Genomic DNA, 24,571 nt, shown 5'->3' on the forward strand with positions numbered 1-24,571 from the left:
TTGAAGTAATTTGATTTAGAGTAGAGAGCCAATTTAATGTCTCTGCCACCCTTGTGTGCCAGAAGGCTGTGAAAAGCCCCTTAAGGGGGGATATACAGCAAACATATTTTTCACATTCTCTGGCCATGTCTTCTTTTCCCTGTTACCAGTGTCTCTTGAATCACTATTGATCTGTAACCAGATAAAATTATTACATTAACTATATTTGATTTGTTGTATATCTCATTCTGGAGTGTATAGATTTTACAGAATAGCTCCCACACCAAAATCTTTAACAGCCATATTTCAGTTGCCTGACAGTTCCTTCTCTCATGTTACAGCTTCTACAGTTCTAAAATGGCTGCCACCTTCGGGAAGCTACAAAAGGTCTTTTCATCACTGATCTAAACCTACACAAGTGGTGGGAGCGATCAAGGGAATGGGAACTCGGGAAGTTTGGGGGTCTAGTTCCTGCTTTCATTCTCTAAGGTTGGCTATTCAACCCTGCAGCCAGCTTTCCTTGTGATGTGGGGCAACCACATTTCCAAGTGAGGCATTTGAGGGCATGGAAGGCGTATACCACCAGCCAGTCCCCACTGCCAGACCATTGGAGAGGATGTGAGGGCCGTCTTCCTCCATTCTCACTTACAGAATGGGCTATGTGAAGGTCAAGTTAACAGGGAAATTTAGCATGAACACCAGGAATTATATGACTGGCGTCTTTTTTGTTTCATAAAGGAAATGTTAGGGATACAGTGAACAAGGAGATACCTAAAGGTGTGTGTTTAAGAAGGTTAAAATTACTGTAGAGTTTGTTTTCTAAAACCAACCAACAAGTTTTAATCTTTTATACAAAAAAATCACCACCACAGCTCCTGGGATTAGGAACAGAGTAACATAGTTATTCACATGCAGTGTTCTCTGAGTTTATGTTATGTATACCTAGTTATTCACATGAAGTGTTCTCTGAGTTTATGTTATGTATACTAGGCCTACCTGGAGATGCCAGCAATTAAACTTGGAACCTTCTGCATATAAAGCAAATGTCCTTCCCCAAATGCTGGTAATTCGCACTGAACACCTATGGTATGTGAGGAGAAGCGTTTCTCACCTTCCCAGATGCCTCAGTTGTTCAGAGCAAAAAATGAGGGCGGGGGGAGATGCCAGAGATTTAAAAGCCTCCGAGAACTTTATAGTATTATTAGAATCTGCAGTATGATATGTGAAAACATGTTAATGATTCTGAATCTGGATTGTATACCACTGTTGAGGTAACAGAACGGTCAAGGGAGTCTCGATGTGGTAACTTCTTCCAGGCCTTTGACATGATCCCCAATAGGTCAGGGTCATGCTGAAGACAGAAACCTAAGAAAGTTTGCACTTCCAATGTCACCATGAAGGAACTTCTGTTTTCTGAATGTGTTTTGTTTTCCTGGGTTGTTGTTTTTTTAAAGCAAAAGCAAAATGTTGCTGCAATTAAGTATAAATGTGACCTGATTGTTAATTCAATAAAATGAGTTTGGCAGTGGAATGGAGTTGACTATCAACTTATTTATGTTAGAGAAAAATAATTCAAATGAGATTGTACTGGGTGTCTGAAGGGCACTGCATATTATTAATGCTGAACTAATTCCCAGGATGCAGTGAAAAACATTGTGGTAACTTTATGCAAAGGTTTTAATTCTGTTTCAATATCAATTACAATTGTATTTCTCAAGCTCTGCAATGAAGTTTCCCCAAGACCAACAGAAACACCAAGTATATAAAGCTAAAAATATAGATATGTTTATTTGTTACATCTATATTCTACCTTTCTTTCATGGATCTCAGTTTCAAGGCAGCTTAAATAATGCTTCCAGAGGTCCTCTCATTCAGGAACTGACCAGACCCAGACCTGCTTATCTTCCACGTATCATCCTCACATGACCCAGGCCTACAGTTACTGAAAAAAATATGCAGTAGTTGATAAACTTAGGAGCATGATCAACATATTAATATCAAATGAAAATGTCTGATAGCCCCATGCAGAGAAGTTAATGATTTTCCATAATCTGCTTTGTTCATTTGTTCCCCTGCCATTCTCTTATTTAAGCACTGATAGTGTATGTATTTTTAAAAGTTTATTTGTTTAAGAAATATATAACTATGTCTCAAAGGAGCATATAGTGTTGCATTTTGGTGTCATTGTTACTAGGTTAAAATGGGTGATTATTATTATTATTATTAAATGATGGTTTTGCAGTGAATCTGCATGAAATGGTAAGTTTCTTTGTGTGTTGGGAGGAGTCTGGGGAAATTTATTAGTCCCCCAACCCCATTTCCATGCTGTAAATATTCACATGCACATCCCGCCAAACATTCTCAACAGTATCCCCAGAAATTTCTCTTCTTAGGTAATCTTGTCTATTCTATTGATGCTTCCTTTATTGAGTATCTGACCCCACTCATTAAAAAGGTTCTAAAAATATCGGAAGCAGCTTTCGATAAATCTACAAAGTAGGATTAGTGGATTATGCTGCATTAGCAATTAGGAGTACTAATGTGATACGAGGAAAAAGCAGGGGCCTGATTCTGTTCCTCTTGGCTGTGTCTGGCACTCTAACAGGGGTTACTCCTGATTTAAGCCTTTCTCAACAAATCTGTTTTGTTTCCTCTGCTAGCATCATACTCTTCACTCCAGCTTCCCATTCTAATGAGTATATAATGTATGAGTATGAATTAATGAGCCGGTATGATTATGGGGGCTCCAGAGTTGTTAGCGTTCCTGTGTAGAATTAGCACACTAATAGGTTTCCTATCATTTGCCTTGTATTCCAATTGATCCATGGGAGTAATGTTTCTTTAAAGAGCAAAATAATGAGCTGTAGTACCTTGGAGAGTTCAGATGCTTTCATCAATTTTCTTTGGTTAGTTGTTGAGGTTGCATAAGGAAGTCACACGCCATGTTTACTAGGAGTTTAAGAAATGACAAGATAATATGACAGTTGATGTTAACATCTTTGGAAGCAGATTTCATTTGTAGTAAGAACTTTTACAGGTAACTGAGAAGAGGTTTGCATTCGCAAAGGAGTATTTGCATTGTGTCTTTTTTTCTTTTTTAAAATAAAACAGATACCTTTCTGACTACCTGTAAAGCCTAATGTTACTTTCACAAGTTTTGCTCGGCTGTGTGTAACACATTCGAAAACTATGATTAATGTAAATTGTAACATGGAAACACTTTGTGTCAAATAATAGACACGACTGATGCTGTCATTTTCTGTTCACTGTACAAATTTGTCCTCATGCACTATGTGACCCTATGTGATCATGGGGCATGATCAGTGAGGTCATAGTGTGTATACGCAAGTAGATCTGGTTTGTGCCCCATAGTCCTCCCTTGCAAAGATACTGGGGACTCGCAGTTTTACAAATACCTAGCACCTAAGTGTCACAATTTCTAGCCTTGGGTCATGCAGACCTTGGGGTCTCAAATTTCAGTGGCACCCTGTGTGGTGCCAAAATCCGGCTCCCTCTCGCCTCTCGCCTTCCATACTCCATCATAGTTGTGGTTCCCCCAGTGCAACCAAACCAGTCACCTCCCCTAAATCCACATCTAGGTCATGCCATAATTACCATACACAGTGCTTTCCCCCCCAGGGACTACTCGAGGGTACGCAGTACTGGCACCTCTTTTTTGTTGTTTAAAAGTGTGGCATTTGCTGTAACAACTTTTTTTCCTAGGGGGAAAAGCACTGACTGTATATTACCCAGAAGTAAATCCCACTGGATTCCATGTGGATTGCTCCCTGATAAATATGTACAGGACATCAGTCTGAATTGGTTAGTTTGAAAAATACCACACAGAAACCTATGGTCCAGTACCACGTAAAGTTCTTCTCTTAAGCATGCTTTGAACCAGCCTACCTTTTGCAATTGCATTTTAAAGTTGCCAGAGTAATTTATAGTCTTTTTATCATCACAACAACCCTACAAAGTAGATCATCTTGCAAACAAAACAACTAGAATAACAGCACTAGTACGTTAAACAAATTCATTTTGGCATAAGATTTCTTGAGCTAGGGTCTGCTTCACCAGATGCATCATTCTTGGTAATACATGAAAGCTTATGCTGTAATACTTTTGCTAGTGCTTCTGAACTATTATTTCATTTCTGTTATAAGTCAATAAGTCTGGCATTCTATTCCCTACTGGAAGTCCACAAGCAGGACATGAACACAATAGAGGTAAAAGTTTTGTTCTTGGGGAAAATACAGAGAGGACTTTTTTTGTCGATTACATTTTGTGACCTCTTATTATTTCAGATAAGTATCTGGGAAGCTTTCTAATTAGGATTCATCTTTATGAACAGAGCTGGAAGAAACCCGAGTACCTAAAAATGGAGTGCTTGATACTTTCCCTATCCTTGAATACGATCTTCTGATTTTGGAACCTGATAATTGGAAATGGCTGGTCCTTCCCATAATATGGGATGCCTTCCTCCTCTTCAGCTTGTGAGAAAAAAAGCCAAAGCCATCAAATTATGCAAGCACTGTGTGAAGAACTGAGGAAGCCAAAGGAGGGGCAGACTAGGCTTAAATAGCCCCTTGCTCATTCCTGCCCCCTTGGATGGTTGAAGGCATAGCATGGCTTATTCCTGCTATTGCTGCAAAACCCCACTGCCATAAAAGTTTGGTGGTTGTGTGTGTGTGTGTGTGTGTGTGTGTGTGTGTGTGTGTGTGTGTAACTAAACACAGATTTCAAACAATGGGAAGATACTGTTTTTTTCAATTGCTTGACATTCTCATTGGGAGAGCTGTGTCACAGTAGCACTAGTGGACCAGCCTCGACTAGATATATGTGCCGCACGCAGCATACTACATATAATACACTGTTTTCTTTAGCTAATAACTCTTTGTGTTCTTGAACAACCTAAAAATCTGCAGTGGTTGGAAATGGGCCATTGGTGAGTGCAGTCAAGGAAACACTCTTGGGCATTAAAATGTTGACCACAAGGAAAGAAAGCTGGGGAAATTTCAAAGAAGGATCCTCAAAGGGAACACCCAGAGGCAGCTGTGATTGCTTCTGGCTTTCTCTACAGGCAAATATTGGTGAAACTGCTCAAAAAGTAGAAGTAAGGATACATTGCTTTTTAATGCATGTTTTATGGACAAATGCTGAATGAAATGGGCAGATTTACTGTAGGTTTGGAGCAAAAGTCATTCTGCACGGCAGCATTACTGAGCATAAAAGCATCCTTACAAATGAAGGCAGCAACTTTTTCCTCCAGTGCCGCAGATGGAAGGTCAAAGTATAATACAGAACTGGAAGTCAAGGGGAGTAATCTAAAAGGCTCCCATAAAGAGAATACAGAATGGAAATCTCCACTACTGAATTTTAAACAAAGTTTGGCACATTCAGCTCTACATTGAAAGGACATCCACCCCAAATAATCATTGGCACTGTAATTTGCCCCTCAGAGAGCTATATTTTCCAGCACCCTTAACAAGCTACAGTGTTTTTTGTGGTGTGTTTTTTGGCAAATGAGAGGTTTTTGCTTTAAATATATGGTGCATTTGCAGCCAGAATGGGTATTCTGTTTCCTCAAAGCAAGACCATGTGTTACACTGGGGTGGTCACCTCCAGTTTTCCTTCCTTTGTTGGTCAAAAGTACACCTTGCATTGCCATTGTTACATTATGAAGTAGACATGTTCTCATATTTAAAAATATGTATGGAAATGAAGGAAGTCCCATGTATTATAGTCCAGGTAGTTGTCATTGCTACAAAGACAGAGAGAATAATGATCAGTAGATGACTGAGTGCAGACTGGTTTACTCTTATTTATTTTGTGCCCTCTCCCATTCACATCTTTTACCTCTTCTGTTGGAACACTGCATCAACTACCTTAGGAGACATAAGCCCAACATTTAATTGAAGACTGCTATACTTATGATTAGCAGTCAATAACCACACTGTTTCAAAGCACTGCATGAGAGTAATTGGGTTATGCCCCAGGAACTTACTGTAATATGTTGAAACATCAAAACGGATTTGTTGTACCAGTTCCTCTTAGGACAGGGGCTATTGGAAATGCTGCTTGATGGGAGTTGTAGTCCAATACCACCTGGAGGGTACCATATTGGTTACTTCTCTTGTAGGGCATGGAAGTACTTAGGGCTGGCCAGAAGTGGCAGTCTGCTTCCCCTGTGGACAGCTTTCCCATTCACTATGAAATTGTGCCTTTAATAGGGAAGGTTGTAGGGGAATGATTCCTGCCTGTTGGGCTAATCCCAGTTTGTGTGGAACTTTTGTGAGGAAACTAATCAATGGGTCTGATGAAGGAAATGGGTCTTTTGTGAGGAAACTAATCAATGCATCAATGGGTCTGATGAAGTGGCCTTGCATCCATGAAAGCTTACGTCATAATAAATGTTAGTCTTTAAGGCGCCACAAGACTCTTTGGTATTTATTTAGGGAGCAAAGCCAGGAAGATGGAGCTGTTTGATAAAGAATGGGAAGTAATGCCCCTGCTTAATAAACCGGCCCAACATATCTGACCTTTCCACCCACCAGCCTTTTCACCTGACACTCTTCAACTGACTCCTCTAATTGTCGTTTCTGACTGACATGCTCGGCCTGTCACTCACTCTGATTCCACCTACCATTTCCATTCACTCCCCTGCTGTCCTTCTTACCTCCCTCCCTCTTCTATTTCAAGCTGTAAAATGATGTTAGCATGCATTAAATGGAATAGCTGGATAACCTGTGTTGTGCGTGTTCACCACCCAGTAAAATAAGCTGTTTGCCACATGTTCACTAACCTGACACTTCTTTTATCCCTGAACAGCTAGAACAAGGAGGTGAGTGGGAAGGAAAGGCAGAGGTTGGCCCATCAGTAAGAGTTTGCTGGCAATGAAACCATGCTGGTGTATGTGTGCATGTGTAAGGGAGATGGTACGATGGTCCCTCCCAAGCTAAGAACTAGACTTGGGGGGAAGTGAACTCTCTCTGCCCCATCTCGAAGGACTTTTCCAAATCAGGTACACACCTAGTTTAGAGTCTGTTCCACTCTCAGTGACGCCACTGGGAACATGACAGGATCCGATCCCTTCCCTGGACATCTGATAAACATCTAACACTCCTTCACCAACCCACCTGCTTTTACTTCTCTCACATGTCCCTCCCTCCCTCAACATTTTTCTCTTTGTTGCTGATCTAACAGCAGCAGCAGGAATAGGAGGAGGAGGAGGAGGAGGAGGAGGAGGAGGAGGAGGAGGAGGAGGAGAAGAAGAAGAAGAAGAAGAAGAAGAAGAAGAAGAAGAAGAAGAAGAAGAAGAAGAAGAAGAAGAAGAAGAAGAAGAAGAAGAAGGGAGTGAAGTCTCTTTTGCTCTCTCTGCTCTGTTGCCTGGCACAGAATTCTGGCTGCATGTCAGACACAAGGACTCCTGGGAAATTTAGATCAAATGCAGTTCCTCAGACCAGTTCCCTCAGTCCACCAGCAGTCCCTGCTTCCATTTCTCTGGCTGCTAAAATCACATAACATCAATGGCTACCAGCACATAAAGGAAGCCGAAAGCAGTGGTTGTTAGAGACATCAGGGTGACAATGTTGTGTCCGGTCCTTCTTGCTGGTGTTGGTACCTCACTAGCTGCAGATCCATAACAGTGGTCATGGTGGACCTCCCCCCCTTTCAAATAAGCTACAAGACCATCAATTGTTCCCAGCACCACTGTTGTCTCTCTCGACAGATGGAATGATGCAGAAGCATGAGCAAACCATCAGTCACCATCTGTAAATCTGTAATTCTATAAAATAAGTGCAGCTATTGTTTTCCCTTGTTCTCAAAGCAAGCATACCCATTTAGAAAGCAAACAGCACTAGACACAGCAGCTGATTCCACATTTCCTTGATTGTTTATTTCTTTTTATTGAAATAATTGCCAGCATTTTAGCAGAGTAAAGCTACTTTGTTCAGTTAACTGCTCTTTTGGGGAATCCCTTATCTCATGCATTCATATCAGGTTTATTCGTTTGACCTTTCTGTATGGCACATTAGCATTTTTCTGCTTATGCAGTTCGCCATAAAAATGCCTTATTCAAATATCTTGTTTGAAGCTGTTTGGTGAAAATTTGCTTGAGTGGAAAGTTGTTTGGAAATAAGCTATTGAGGAGAGGGAAGTGTTTTGATTCGGAAGTTAATGACCTGGAATTTGTCTTGAGGGTACATCTTTACAGTCAATTAATTAGTAGCAATTTTGCACAATATTTTCAAACCAAATGTACTCAGCTGGTTATCAAAAAGGCCCTATATGAAAAAGAAAGAGAGAGAGATCTCTGTCGGATGGTTTTAAAAGCTGGCTTATAGCATAGTGGCCCATGTTGTGGAGCAGAGCTGTGGAGCCTCCTTCTCAACACTAGTGCCACTGCTACTTACCTGGAGAGGACTGGGCTGGGGCAATATTGACGCTAGGGTCACCAAGTTGTACTGGTGGGACTACTAGCATCACTAGTACACCCGTGCATCTCTGACCTTGCTGCCCTATGCCCCATCTCTGTCCAGGTAAGCAGTACAGCTCCACTTCACCACACAACAGTTTTAATACAGTTTCTTTGGAGTCTTACAGGGCAGGTTGTATCAGAATTCTCCAGCATCATAATTTAAAACACTTACTTCTTTTGTCATGCAGGTTTGTTTGTTTGAGGGCAGGTAGCATAGGCTGGAATGACCACAGGACCATGGACAGAGGCCAGCAGCTAAATTTCAGGACCACAGCTAGCAATCCTATAGCTAAGGCAAAAATATTTTAACACTGGCCTGGAGCAACAGCCAGGGTTTTATGGTTTGACCAACAGAGCCAGCATGAAAGCTCTGACCCCTCCCGAGTGCTACATCTGGACAGCTGAGTCAGTGCCTTTTAATGCAGTTGTTTGTTTGTTCTAGGTCGCAAGATTTTGAGAGTTGTGACTTTGGTAGGGAACACTTCTCAAGGCCTTCTTAGTCTTCGGTGGAACCTGAGACCCACTCCTCAGAGTTTGATTGATTTATTGTTTCATAATAAATTTAATCAATTTCCTGGAGTTCAGAGGGCATCATCTAGGGCTAGATGCTTGGATCCCAGGAGCAAGTCCATATCATTTTCAGAGCTATGTTGCTTGAGGACCCTGCCCATGAAAACTGATAAACCTGGTTAGTTCTGTCACACTTTCAGGAGATCATCTTTCTTGGTGCTAAGTGGATATGAATGACAAAGCAACCACATCATTTTGTTAACACATGGACCTGGTGTACACTGTCAATAGAATATTGTGCATTTCTAGCAGAGCTCGTGCAGCGGTAAGAAGTTATCCATCCGTCAGAGCAATGAGACAATGTTTGCTTTCCTAGTCACAATAAGAACATAACCGAAACGGCTTGTTCTAATAGCATATAATGTTTTGATGTAGAATTCTAAAGTCAAGCAGAACAAAGTCATAGATTCCCATGGTATGAAAAAGCGAAGACAACAGAGGAGTTGTTTTTGTTTTAATTTTGCTTATCTGTGGACATTGGGTCTCTGGGTTCTGTTATCAGGAGTTGCAGTTACAGCAAAGTTCCACACAAATGCAATTTATCTTGGTGCCACAGAAGCAAAACTCAGACTCAGGATATCACTATGTAATGTTAAATAGCTCATTTGAATTCATCACATTGCATTTTATTATCTCATGCTTGATGAATGATGCATTATCACTGGACCATTTATTATCTCATGCAGGTTATGTTAAGGTAAGAGAGGCGATGCGAGGAGGCTGGTGCAAGGGACTTCTGCCCTGCCGTCGGCCAAAACTACTGTTAACTGGGACTGCTGTCCACACCCTTCATCCAATACCTCCACCGTCATGTAGTTTAGAGGAAAAAAGGTTGTGCGTCATAGCTGTGGTGACCTTTCACTGCATCACCAAATGTGGCAATTCATGAAGTAGAAAGTGTGGGGGAACAATGATGCAATGGTACCGTGCCATGTGCCTTTTCAACTCTATATGTCCACTGAGGCATGGGGAAGGGAGGTACAAGTTGATGATGCCCACCTTGCTGTTTAAACCTGCTTCTTTGTTGACTGTGAAAATCCCTTCCTTTCCCTATTTCTGGGGCTGATGGGAATTGTAGTCCAAAACTCTTGGAGGGCACTACATCGGAGAAGGCTGTGTTAGCTTTGTAGGATGAGCTTTAGTCTCTTCCGCCCCCCCCCCCACGCCCAAGATTAATCACATAGGAAGTGGCAGTCAGAGTATGTGTCTGCTGCATCTAGCCCAATAGTGCCTACTCTGATTGGCAGCATCTCTCTAGGACTTCCGGCAGAGAAAGGTTTTCCCCATCACCTGTTACTAATCTGTTTTTCTTTTAAAAAAACAAACAAACAAACAAACATAGGGATCCTAGAGATTGAACCGGGGACCTCCTGCCACAAATTCTTCCCTTAAAGACAATTATTGAGTTGAAAAGCCACTTATAAGCTTCTGTTTCTAAAGGAAAACATTCTTATTAAGAGGCCTCTTATCTGTTTTTTAACAGAAGGCTGCTGAAGCAAAGGTAAATTGCCTCCCTAGGTGCCACTCAGCTTGCTCCTAGCTAGAGGCTTGTGCTTTTCTTTCTAATTATAGGGCAGGGCAGGCCAACGTTCCCCATAATGTGCTTAACTTATATTCCGAGCTAATGTTTTAGAGCGGCAGGAAAATAAATAAATAAAGTTATTGTACTACGAACAGCTGCTTCATTATTTATCTGCTCTGGCATTTAAAAAAAAAAAACCCATCCCCTTTAGTCTCACAAGAGAACTCTGTTGAACAGGTTCAGCTAAGGCCTTTCCTGCATGAGCTAGCAGAGTGTGCCCGACTACGCTGTTGAGACATCCTCTCACCAGTTCCATCAGCACAAGATCAATGCAACGTGCAATGAGTTGGCAGGTAGGTGAGCAGGAGGGGTGGGGGAGAGGAAGAGGAGCCAGACATGGGTTGTTTCCACACCAAAGACCTTTTAGCCCTGCCGAGGAGTTTCTTTAATGTAGGTTATCTGGAAGGAGATTTAAACTGGAGGTTCTGCACATTATTAGCCTTAAACACAGTGCTATTTTTATCCTACAGTGCCCTCGTGAATGTTTCCAACGTTAATTAACAGTTTTCTTTGTATTTGCACATTCTGCCCACGTTATTGGGGATAGGTGGGAAGAAAGGTTAATTACTGGTTTCCTTGCATTTTTTTTCTTTCCATGTACCAAAAAATGGCACTATTCCACTCTTTTAAAAAGGGAAGGGGGAAAATAATTATGGGAAGAAATTAGCAATTAAACTCCTGCAGGAATAGAAATTGGCATTGAGGGTAGCTAAGGGAAGCTACCCCAGGGGCAATTCCTCACTAATAAAACAGGCTGAACATGCACACAGGAATCTTTTGATTAAAGACACAGGGGCCTCGAAAAGTAGTGGCACTGTTACATATCCTGACCAGGTGCTTCGGAGTGTCTGCTTGAGGGAGGAGAGGCAATGTTGGCTCCAGGTTTCTGAGGGCCCTGTTGGGCCCCCTGTCAAAATCCCTTGCCGCAAAAAGGAAAGAAGGAAGGCTGTTGCTGCTCTGCAAAAATGTGGGAGCCTTGCTGACCTTCTCCTCTCTCTTAATGTGGATGAAAATAAACACAGAATGTCAGGTAAATTTTAACTGCATGCTTATAAAGAATTTAGCTCAATCTCAAGCTAGGTCTGATTTGTGTTCCTAGTTTGTAAATACAGATTGAATCTGACCTTGTCTGGACTGATTCAGTACTGTACTGACCCACTCTGGATCTGAATCTGGATTGTGATATGAAATCTCCAAAAATCTAATTCAGTTTCATTACACAGCCAAATGGCCATAACGTTATTGGTGTGGGGTTTTTTTAATCAAAGGAGTGTGAAATTTGGAGATATGGGAGTCCCTAGAGAATGGATTAACCCCGACAAGTTCCAGATGGGTAGACACAGCAGTTTTCACACTAGCCACCTTTAAAGTTTAAAGTGTTTGAAAATTAAAATAGATGTAACAATTAAGGTGTTTTTCCACATAACAGCATGAAATCTGTAGACATGGTAGCTCCTGCCAAAATTCAGATGGGGAGTTTTCATGTTAGCCATCTTCAAAATTTGCTTTTTCCACATTGAAAATATTTTTTAAAAGACTTAATCATCAGTACTTAATCATGTCAATTTTTTGTGTTACCGTGATAACCCTGTTTCTTTCATCAAGATTTTGAAAACAACATTTTGAAAAATGAATAAAAATTATTATAAAAAAGATATTGAAAACATCAGAGGGTTCCCACCCAAAATTATGCATATTGATATTAATAATATTTACTGTGCTTAGTAATTAGAAAATGATGATGAATTCCATTCCCTCACCCCTCTCCTCCCCTTCACACACAGAGGGCAAACTGGTACCCTCCATCTTTCTCTCATGCCCCCCCCCCATATTAGAGAAGAGGGCACTTTGCAGAACAAAGCAGCATTTCTGCAAGAGTACTTTTAAAGCACCTCAGGAGTCTGAGTGGTTGGTTGTCTTGTAGACCCACAAGAAGTGATTACTGCAGCCTTGGGCAAAACTCTGTTAGAATTCCCAGATGAACTAGCGCAAAGCTAAGCACCTCCTTTTGACCTGTCAGCTCATTAGCAGAATAGAGTAGGAAGGCTAACCTGGTTAGACACTTAAAACCAAATTAAAATTTATTCAGTGAGAACTATGCTGCTGTATGTTGAAAAGCTGGAGTGAAGGCTGTCACTCCCATTCCGTTAAATTTGGAACTTTAGAGGCCTGGGTTGCTTTGTTTTTACTATCTTACCTGATCTTTTAAGAAAAAATTGCTGTTCAGGGAAAAAATGATCAAACCCGGCAAAGCTTTCCTGCTCCCAGCCCCCAATGTCTGGTGCTGGGCTATTACCATAAAAAAAAAAAAAAACCACACCAATGATGTGAGGAATTAAGCTGCCTATTAAGTTTGGCTGCAGAAATTTCCTTGGGGTGATACTTTCTCCTTTTCTATTTGAAAAGCAACAGTTAAGATAAGATTATATGACTTGTCTTGAAGTTTTAAGGTGATTTAGTTTGTTGAGGTTCAAACTATTACATGGACGCCCAGCTAGCACATGATCGCCTATTGCCCCCAACCCACCCCCAATGGGTTTTGATCTGAGGCAACTGCTCTGGAATCAGGGTAAAGTAGACTAGAAAGGAGACTCCCCTCATATATTCCGCTCATTACCTTATCCATAAAGGCAGTAGTTTTCAACCTTTTTAGATGTGTGACCCATTTCTTTTTCTTCTTTTTACCGCATACTTTGGTGGTGGTAGAGCTGCTGTTATGGCCCACCTTGGATTAGGTCAGGCATAGGCAACCTTGGCTCTCCAGATGTTTTGGAACTACAACTCCCATGATCCCTAGCTAACAGGGCCAGTAGTCAGGGATCATGGGAGTTGTAGTTCCAAAACATCTGGAGAGCCAAGGTTGCCTATGCCTAGATTAGGCTGTGATGCAGCAGTGAGTCCTGTCTCACTAGTTGAAGACCAATGTATTGGGGAACAGGAAGTAATTTCTTGGTCAGTTACTGCTGGAATGGAAGGAAATGTGGAATGCCAATGCACCTGTGGATGGATTTGGGCCATGAAGGGTTAACTCTCATTAGGAAACGAAGTCTCCATTGAGCTCCCAGCTGAGCTGCCTTATGTTTGTTGGCAAAATGCAACTAGAACGGACAAAATATGCTGTTACAAGGTAATAAAATGGCAATTGAAGGTGATGGCCAATTAAGAATTAGGTAAACAGCTGCTTTTCTGCTTAACCGCCTCAAAATGCACCAATAAGGAAGAAATATTGGTGAATCTAAATGGAACAGTTTCACACCTCCCTAGCCCTGAGCTGAATATTGTAGCCATCCATAGCATGGAGCATATTGCAACCCACCCAGCCATTGCCTCGAATGACAGGGCCAGGCACATTTCCTTCAGTGGCACATTGCGCCTCTGCTGTGTCCTCACACAGTGTCCTGCTTGGAGCATGAATAGCCTGTGGGCTGCAAAAGTCATGATTGGATTGCTCTGTGGGGGGGGGCATGTATCCTTTCCCCCATTTGAGGTAATGGACAGGGCACACCACAGGGCGATTATAAATCTCTTTGCACAGCAAGTGCCCCATAAAAATAGAAAATTATCATAGTACATATAAAGTATGTGTCTATGGAGTTGATCTGAAAAATATGTCTTTGGGATTGTGAAGAATAGAAAAGCTCTGTTTGGGGCTGATGTCCTCAAACCATAAATACATGCATGCTTGGTCTCTCTTTAGAATCTCAGCAGTGAGTGCCAAGTTGACAGGCGGGTAGAGATTTATAAGACCAGACTAATTGCAGCCCTTCGCTGGCTGTGCAGTGCAATGGATTTATAGATACTGTAAACCTCAGGAAGCATTAATACAAAGGCTTGTAGATATGCTTCCGTTGGTTCCCATTAAGACCACCTGCCCAGTCTTCCCTCATTGGTTAAATGTGTGCATGCTGGCTGACATGGATAGACCTCAGTTGCAGAAACATTCCCAGTGAACAGGGTCTACACTTTTGCCCCCCCCCCTGCCAGAAGAGGATTGTCATTGTCATTAGTGTTGTTGTTTAGTCGTGTCCGACTCTTCGTGACCCCATGGACCAGAGCACACCAGGCACTCCTGTCTTCTACTGCCTCTCGCAGTTTGGTCAAACTCATGTTCGTAGCTTCGAGAACACTCTCCAACCATCTCGTCCTCTGTCGTCCACTTCTCCTTGTGCCCTCCATCTTTCTCAACATCGGGGGCTTATTCTCAGGCCCTGGATGGCGCTTCTAGCATTGACGGCGCTAAGCCCAGTGGTCTCAGGCAGAAGGGTTGGTCAGCTGTTAGTGACCTGGTACCATTCCACCATTTGCCTCCTTCCCCAGCCTTGAGGGTTTCAGTCCAGCAACTTCAGGGGAACTGTGGTTGTGGAAGGCTGGTTTAGACCAGTGATTCTCAACCTGGACTTTGTAGCCAGAGATGAGCTTCCAAAATGTGTCTCGTATGTGTGTGTGTGTGTCCAGTTATAGGCCACATTACTCAGTAAAGAGCCATTGTGGCATAGTGGTTGCAGTGTTGGACTAGCCCCTGGGAAATCAGAGTTCAAATCCCCACTCAGCCATGAAGCTCATTAGGTGACCTTGGGCCAGTCACAGTCTCTCAACCTAATTTTCCTCACAAGATTTCTGTGAGGATAAAGTAAGGAGGGGGGGGGGACTACTGTGTATACCATCTTGAGCCAGTGCCGGATTATCATATAGGCAGAGTAAGCACTGGCCTAGTGGCCCCCACGCCTTTTAGGGGCCTCACGACAACAGATCAAAATAATATTGATTTGATCTTGGAAAAAAATTACAAAAACATAATAGGATATAATTTGCAAGCCTCCCCCTGCGCCTGGCCGAGATTTCAACTGCCTGGGGGCCTCCACAGGGTTTAATCCAGCACTGTTGTGAGTTCTGTGGAGGGATGGTATAATAATAATGTAATAAATAATGGTGAATGGTGTAAATGTAATAATAAATTAATAATACAGTAGAGCAAACCATCATCTCGGGAGCTACATTAAAAGGCTCTGGTAGCCATAGAGAATGAACATCTGGAAATAATGGCAGAAATTGCATGCCTTAGAAGGACTAGCGACTGAATCTATTTGTCTGTTAACTACTTTCCTATAACTTCAGGCTCCGCTTCTGCCTGAACAACCCAACAGTATAGCAGTTCTTGGAATTCAGTGGACATTTATTAAAGTTAACACAGGGGCACTTGCATTTATCACTAGTTAGGTGACATTTGAGAATTACTGCAGTTTGGGACTGACCTATGAAATGATAGAAAAACATAAATCCCTGTGCAGTCATTGCAGTATTATACTGTTCAGTTCAATCAAAAATACAGCTAGAAAATCCTAGCATTTAGAAATGCCTGGGAAAAAAGTAACCTTTTCTAGAAAATAATATTTTTTTTCATAACTCATGATTTTCAATCCAAGCCTAGCAGGAACAGAATATTTTTTCCAGATATCTATCTATCTATCTGACCTTTAGTTACATTTATTTCATATATATTGCTTTAAAAACAAATCCCATTAACGCCTTCTACAGTTGAATTACTTGATTTTCTTTTCATTTAAAGACTACTCACCAGCGTCTAGTGCCTTTTACAAGCTGCAGATATGCAAAAATTGAGGTCTAATCTTGAGGTCATAATCCATAGAACTAATCTGCTTTAATATAATTCCACACCATGTTCTTTGATTGAAATAGGCAATAAAGTGCTAGCAGCTGGACTTAAACATATGGACAAATGTTGTACAATGGAGTCATGCACATGGTTTCAGATCACCCTTCCTGTGTGCTGTCTGCATCTATCAAGAAAATTGAGGTAATTATTTTGGGTGTGCTTACACTAAATACTAGGAGTTTTATTCAGTCTCAGTTGGGTGGTGTGAGAGACAGGGTGGTTAGAGTGGTTAGAGTGCTAAATTAGGACCTGCTTTTGGGCTTCCTATGGGCATTTGGTTGGCCACTGTGGGGACTAGATTGGCCTTTGGCCTGATCCAACAGGGAACTTGTGCAAATTGAGTCACCGTCTGGAAGCAGAGCCAGAAAAAGATCAGTTTTTACTTGTGGCTGCTTTGTAATTAGATGTCTGGACCTTCCTTTGCAGTAAAAAAAGAAGAAGAATTCAAAGAATTTTAAAAGTGCTTGTCATTAAACAAAAATCAAAAAAGACACCAAAATCCATGAGCTCAGTGACTCCATAGAATCAAGAGGGGTAACAATTGAGTTAAGCCCCTGCCTACCAGAATGCTGACCCCTATCACTGATACTTCTGGCAGGTAGCAACAGATATCTTTCAAATACTAACCATATACAAAATGCACAAGAAATAAAGAATATGGACAACTTGAATTTCCAGATGTGTTTTTATGAAAACCAAATGAAGAGATATTTATATATGCAATGGTGGCTTGAGGAAATCTCTTGGGATTTCCAAGTACAAGTAACTGGGATTGTTCTCTATTTGGAAAACGATGAAATAGAAAGGAAAATTGAACATGCATGTAACACTGATGGATTTGTTGCTAAAACACAGCAAATAGATTCATGAAGGCAGTAAAGATGATGATTCATATTGGGGCAATTTTTGTAATAGGCCAACAAAAGTATCAAAAATAAATGTGCAGCTTTGGGGTTTTGCAGAATTCTTCATCAGGCTAGAGATCGTAAACATAGTGAGGGGCTGGGGAAGGAGATAGTTCAGAATCTTAAAACAGGACACGGAAGGAAGTAGCAGACATTGAAAGAAGGTTCTTTTAGGTACTGTGTGGGAATCAGGTTGCACCAAAGCATAATGATGACTCATTCCCATTGTTTTATTTCAGTGGAATCTTACAGTGCAATCTTAACAGCGTCTGCTGAGAATTAATTCCTATCAAACTTAATCAGCCTTGCTCCTAGGTAAACGGAGTTAGGATTGCAACCTTCCAGTTACAATAATCTGAGTTAATGCATGATTTTTTCCCAACGTGAATTTGCATGAATTTACTCTCCATGGCTCTTATAACCCTTTGACTTCTTCCTTTCCAGTTGACATAAGGCTTCTGAAGTAAAGTCTTCATGTCAATAAGCACATGATTGGCAATGCAGTTGATCCCACAGATGACAGCGGTAGTGGAAGCTGCCAGAATTCTACTTAGTGTTCCAAGTGGAAGACAAAGAAAAAGCATGAGGCGCTTTTGTTTCAAATTGGGTCTGATTCAGTGGTGTTGACTGAAATGAAGTGGGGCTGGTTTAGCTCTATATAAAGCCACATGAAATCCCAACCCCAGCTACCCCACCCTACTTTGACCACTGACTTATAGCAAATTGGGAGGCTCCTCCTTAGGCAAGACAATCTCAGGAATTTTGAGGGGATTGTTAAGAGTTTTGATATGGAACTGCTTGCTCAAGTACACCCCTAGTTGTAGCCGAGTCAACAACATTAATGGTGAACTGTGAACACATCTGGGGACCGGGATTGCGTATTTGGTTCACAAGGATGCATTTCCCCAAAACTTTCCTAGCTAAAAATAAAAGTTTCAATTTCAATGAAAAATTCACTGTTGCAAGAAGTGATTTAAAGTAAGTAAATCTGGGGAGTGACAGTGAGGAATTAGCTAAGTACGGGGATGACAAAAGAGTCCTGAGGTTTAACTCAACCAGCCATGGATGAGAGATGGTAGCATGCACTTTAGAGCTTCAGATGCTCTGTAACAATTAAAGTTGAGAATAAAGCCTGTAAAGGAGCATCTTCCACCACATTCCCTTCCTTGACTAATGTTGGAAACCTACGTCTCCCCCGAGACAATGAAGAATGGCTTCAGTTTTACTGTGGGGCCACTTACATCCAGATCAACATGCCAAGGATTGCATCCCCTAAGCCAGGCATTCCCAAACTCGGCCCTCCAGATGTTTTGGGACTACAATTCCCATCATCCCTAACCACTGGTCCTGTGTGCTAGGGATGATGGAAGTTGTAGTCCCAAAACAGCTGGAGGGGCGAGTTTGGGGATGCCTGCCCTAAGCCATCCTAAGATCACTCCTGCCTGCACACAAGGTGGGGAAAGGTGGACAAAGAGGGATAAATAATGTAATGTAAGCACAAAACTACTTTATAAATCCTAATAATTAAGCAGTGTACAACAGTGGCGGAGGAAAGGGTGCAGGGGGTGCAGGCCGCCCTGGGTGTCATCACTGAGTGGGGGTGACAAAATGACAAAAATATGAGGGTTTTTTTTTAATGGGCTCATAAAACTTTTTAGTTCAGTCAACTAATGTAACGAAACGCGGCTGGCACTGGGCACTACACTTCGGGGGCTGGCACTTCGTGCGGAGCCTGCAGCGTGTCTGTCCTGGGAGTGACATGGTGGCTTGGGTGCCTGCAGGCTCCGCATTGCCTAAAATGGCAGCGTGGGACTTGTGTCTGCCCTCTGCCTCTCCCTCAGCCACCCTACAGCTGAGGGGGAGGAGGTGGAGAGGCTCCACGCAGCTTGCCCAGCCCGCATGTGTGGCCCGCCCTGTGCCCGGCTACAGGGCGTACAGGCCTCACCCAGCACCCGAGTGGCCAGCTACATCATTGGTATACAAATGCCTTACAGAAATTAATTTAAATAGGCTATAAATGATGAAATGCAAAGTAAAAGGCCTAAAAACAATGCAGTAAACCAAACAGTTAAAACTAATTACAACATATTTAGAAGTCAGGTTAGAGGCTAACAGTCCGCCTAAGTAAAAATGTGTTTGCCTGATGGCAGAAAAGACATTCCAGATTCGGCTAGCTGAGCTCCCTTTGGTAAAGAGTTCCAGAGCCTAGAAGCAGCAACTGAGAAAACCCTGCTATACATTCCGCCTTCGTTGGACTGGTCATGTTGTGCGGATGCCTGATGATCGTCTTCCAAAGCAACTACTCTATTCCAAACTTTAAAATGGAAAGCGTAATGCTGGTGGTCAACAAAAGAGGTTTAAAGACTGCCTCAAGGCAAATATAAAAAAATGCAGTATAAACACTGACAACTGGGAAACACTGGCCTGCAAGCGCTCCAGTTGGAGACCAGCCTTTACCAAAGGTGTCATGGGTTTTGAAGATACTCGAACTCAGGATGCAAGGGAGAAACGTGCCAAGAGGAAGGCGTGCTTGGCAAATCCACACCGTGATCAACTCCCGCCCAGAAACCAATGTCCAGGGCCGTATTAAGTATATTTGGTGCCGTGGTGCGACGGATCCCTCCGGCACCCCCGCCCCGTTTCCCAGCATGGCGGGCGGGCGGAGCTGCGCGGGCAGAGCTGTGCGGCTGGGCCGTCGAGCAGGCGGGCACAGCGCACAGCGGGCTGGCTGCCAGGGGCACAGCTCCGCGGCCGGCGGGCGCCCTGCCGCCACCCAGCCTGGCCATAGGGCCAATGTCCCCACTGTGGAAGGATGTGTGGATCCAGAATTGGCCTCCACTGTCACTTACGGACCCATTGTTAAAACCGTGTTTATGGAAGACAATCTTACTCGGATACGAGTGATCGCCAAAGAAGAAGACATTCCGCCTACATGTGCTTCAGCTGCTGGTGGACCAGACACAAAGGCTTCTCCTAAGCATCAATGCCGTCTTTCAGATCACTTGGTTCCAAGCCTTTCTAGGTCACAAACAAAATCATGAACTGGACCTAGAAACTATCTGTGCTGAAATATAAAGGTATCAAGCACAGCAGTGTGACAAATTAGCAAGAGCAATCAAATAACCTGATTTTAAACCAGCAAGTTGACTTCCCGGTAAGCCTGGCCAAATAAAAAGCTCAAGACAAACATCAGATAATTATTTCTTTTAAAAACACCTCATAACAATTGATTCAAAAGCTTTGGCACAGGGGAAAATATTCACAAATTGTACTTGAGAGACCAAGCTTTTCAACGGAACAGAGGCAAAAGCAATTATATCCAGGGGTGGGTAAGGAGAACCAAATATCCATAAATATTTTGAGGGAGCTCCAGAGAAGCTAGAGGAAGGCAATGGGGAAATGTTTACAATTAATTGAACAAACCAGGGTGGGTGGGTAGGAGATTTGAAATCGGGGGAAAAAATCTGTCTTATACGCCGTCTTATAAATTTGGGGGAAATGTAAAAGCAAACTCATTCCAGATACATTCCCATTGATCCCACTCAAATTTCTGTTATGCATATATATATATACAGTGTATATATATATATATATATATATATATATATATATAATCAGCAAGACTTTTTTAGAATGAAAGATTTCTATAAAAATATGCTTGCCCTTGGTAGAGACAGGTGGCGCTGTGGTCTAAATCACTGAGCCTCTTGGGTTTGCTGGTCAGAAGGTCGGTGGTTCAAATACCGGGGGGGGGGGGGTTAAAGGTGACGTCCCCCCTTCGCAGTAACACCCGGTACAATCAGCGTGGTATTTACAATCTTTATTACATATATACAAGAAACAGCTACAGTTCAGAATTACGCGTCCAAACCCATTGAGTCAGATTCAGGGAGTGGCTTCTTACGATTTCCGCACCAGCAAAGTAGGTGTGAGAATCGCGCGATACGTCTTTGATCCTTACGTTTCATTTCCCTCCTTGTCTGTGCTGATTTGAAAGCCCCCTCCTTTCCTGAGTCTGAGCTTCCTTCCCAGGCCTCTGGGAGGATGCAGGGTTCTGCAGCATCCCTGAGCCCCTGCTCTCCCTGGCTACTCTCCGCCCTCTCTTCCGCTTCCTCTGTCTCTGGGCGGTTGTGGGACTCTTCAGCATCCCTGAGCCCCTGTTCTGCCTCTTCTGTCCATTGCTTCTCCGAATTCTCCCTCACACAGGGTGAGCTCCCATTGCTCTGTCCCAGCTCCTGCCAACCTAGCAGCTCGAAAGCATGCCAGTGCAAGTAGATAAATAGGTACCGCTGTGGCGGGAAGGTAAACGGTGTTTCCGTGCGTTCCGGCTTCCGTCATGGTGTTCTGTTGCGCCAGAAGCGGTTTATTCATGTTGGCCACATGACCCGGATAGCTGTCTATGGACAAATGCCAGCTCCCTTGGTCTGAAGCGAATGAGTGCCACAACCCCATAGTCACCTTTGACTGGACTTAACTGTCCAGGGGTCCTTTACCTGCTTGCCCTTGGCTTCTTTTCAGACACTACTGCCTCAGCCCCGTCACTCCAGGTAAGAGTTTTGGGAAGGAGGCTTAGACTTCTCTGAGCTAGAATCCTGGTCCCTGAGAACACTGCTGGAGAATGACACACACCTCCCAGCTGCAACGTTAAGACGAGATTGCTCAGAATACCTCTAAAGCGCAGTTGGAGCAGAGATGTCCCCCATCAAAGCTTGGAGGAAAATTAGGATTTGGGTGAGCATATGCTGATAGATCTTTCTGTCTATATATAGATGTTTCTCAAAACAGAAATTATTAAGACTTCAGTATCTCTGTTTTGTTAGTCATTGTAATAAATATATGGTCTTAGTGATTAACCACATCATTCTGGGAGGCAAGCTTGTACAAAGTGCTGTTTGATGCTTTAAAATTTCAGTGTGATCTTAAATGTATTATTAATAGTTTCAAAAGTGTTACCTACACTTTGCCTTTGGGAAGGCAGGGTTAAAGTCAACCAAATAAATAACAGAGGTGTCAGCCTCTGTAGCTCAGCATGTTCCTCTTGAAATCAGTAGATTCATGCTGAATTTCACAGGGCGGATTTGAGCCTCCTGTGCCTATTGATGTAGTCGCTGTTGCTTCTTGAAAATTTGCCCTTTGTACATCAACTGAAAAGGCATATTTGAGAAGCTGTGGTACCTGGTGGATCATGAGCAATCTCAAAAAAAAAAAAAAGGTTTCACATCTGTGATGCAGGGAAAAAAGAACTTAAAGAGTAAACAAATTCTGCTGTTCCACCAACTGTCAGTTGTGCAAACCACAAACCTATTTAAGTAAATCCATCACAAACATATTTAAGCAAATCCCATAGACTACCCAGGAAACAAGTATTGGCTTAGGGGCTTTGCAGTCTCGTAAGAAATCCAGATTGGTAGTTTTAGAACATTCACAATTAGTAGCCAGCTTCAGATCAAATTAGTCTTTAGTATGAAAGATAATTTGGTTCCCTTGTGTCAGTTTCAGTTAAGGAATTAGCCTGTTATCTGATCAGCCTTTGTCTGAAAAAGAAGAAGCAGTCCAATTGTTTCATAGATAGATCCAAGAGTGGCCGTTTTAATTAGTTAGCCTGACCTTCATAACACAGTCTATGAAATATACTTACCCAGGTTTACATAGGAATCTGGGGAGATTACATACCAAAAATAATTAGTTATGTTCTTGTTCACTTCCAATAGATTTTCCTCATTTGTTCTGACTTTATTCTTTCATTATGTAACTTGAATCTGTAGAAGACCAAAGAAAATGCTTAAACCATAGCAAAATGGGGTGGGATAATACAACAGAAGAAACAATGTTTAGTGTTTTGTGGATGTGCCCGTATTTGCCCCCTTGTCAGTTTAATAAAGGCTGCAAATAAATTCATATGTCAAAAACATAATGCGATGTTGATCTGGACAGACTCAGAGCACGTGATTGTCTACACAGTGGGAAAAGTCTTTCATATACAACATCCAGATGTGGACCACAGCTATACATTACTCAGTGCGAGGCGATGTGTGGTGCTTAATCATATGCTGTGTTGTTGTTGTTGTTGTTGTTTTGTTGTTTTGCTTCCTACCATAAAGCATCTAAAGGTAAAGGTAAAGGGTCCCCTGACCATCAGGTCCAGTCGTGTCCGACTCTGGGGTTACGGCGCTCATCTCGCTCTATATGCTGAGGGAGCCGGCGTTTGTCCGCAGACAGCTTCTGGGTCATGTGGCCATCATGACAAAGCTGCTTCTGGCGAACCAGAGCAGCGCACGGAAACGCTGTTTACCTTCCCGCCAGAGCGGTCCCTATTTATCTACTTGCACTTTGATGTGCTTTCGAACTGCTAGGTGGGCAGGAGCTGGGACCGAGCAACAGGAGCTCACCCGTTGCAGGGATTCGAACCACCGGCCTTCTGATCAGCAAGCCCTAGACTCTGTGGTTTAACCCACAGCGCCACCTGGGTCTAAATGACTCACAAAAAGTCTACTAGCCAAGCCATAACATATAAACCAACATTTTTCAAGAAAATCATTCCAAAACCCCATAAACAAACCCAGCAGAATAGCAACAAACACTTCTGCAGCCAAAGCTTCCCATCCACCCAAGCTTGTCATAATAACCCAACAAATACATGGGAAAATAGATCAGTTTTCACATGGCACCAAATAGGATGTTAATGATTGCATTAGGCAGACTTCACTGGGAAGATGGGGAGCCACAACTGAAAAGGCCCTTGTGCTTGTGGCCACATTCTGAGCCTTCCTCAGCAGGAGTATCAAGAGAAGGACTTGGAAGGACTGAAGGCAAGTTCATATCAGGACAGGGTCTTGAGCCACAAATGGCATGATTGTATAAGTTTAACCAGCACTTTGAACCGGGTCCAGAAGCATACAGGCAGCCAGTGCAGCTGTGCTGTGATCAGCGGTATATGAGTTGCTCACATAGAGCCTGTCAACAATTAGGCAGCCTCATTCTGCACTAGCTGCAATTTCTGGACCATTTTCAAAGCACATTGCAGTAATCTTGAGGTGACCAGGACATAAATGACCACAGCCAAGTTATCCCTGTCCAGATAGGGTGGTAACTGGGCCATCAGCCATATCATTCTCTTGTGGTTGCAATCAGCAAATCGGTTGATCTGTTCAAATTGCAGTTCCTGGCTCCATGGTAGTCTAGTGCATCACAAATATACACCCAAAGAAAATAATAATAGGGACATGGAAAATGACCCTGTTTGCTGTGTTTTACGGCTAATTATAGTGATACAATTCATATAGCCAATCCAACCTTGGAATGCCAAAAAGCACATCTGCTTGTATAAATACAAGTGAGATGTTTTGAACAGATCAGTGATGTAATTTTAGATGTTGTGATTT

This window comes from Zootoca vivipara, chromosome 3 (genome assembly GCF_963506605.1).
Source record: "Zootoca vivipara chromosome 3, rZooViv1.1, whole genome shotgun sequence".
Taxonomy (NCBI): Eukaryota; Metazoa; Chordata; class Lepidosauria; order Squamata; family Lacertidae; genus Zootoca; species Zootoca vivipara.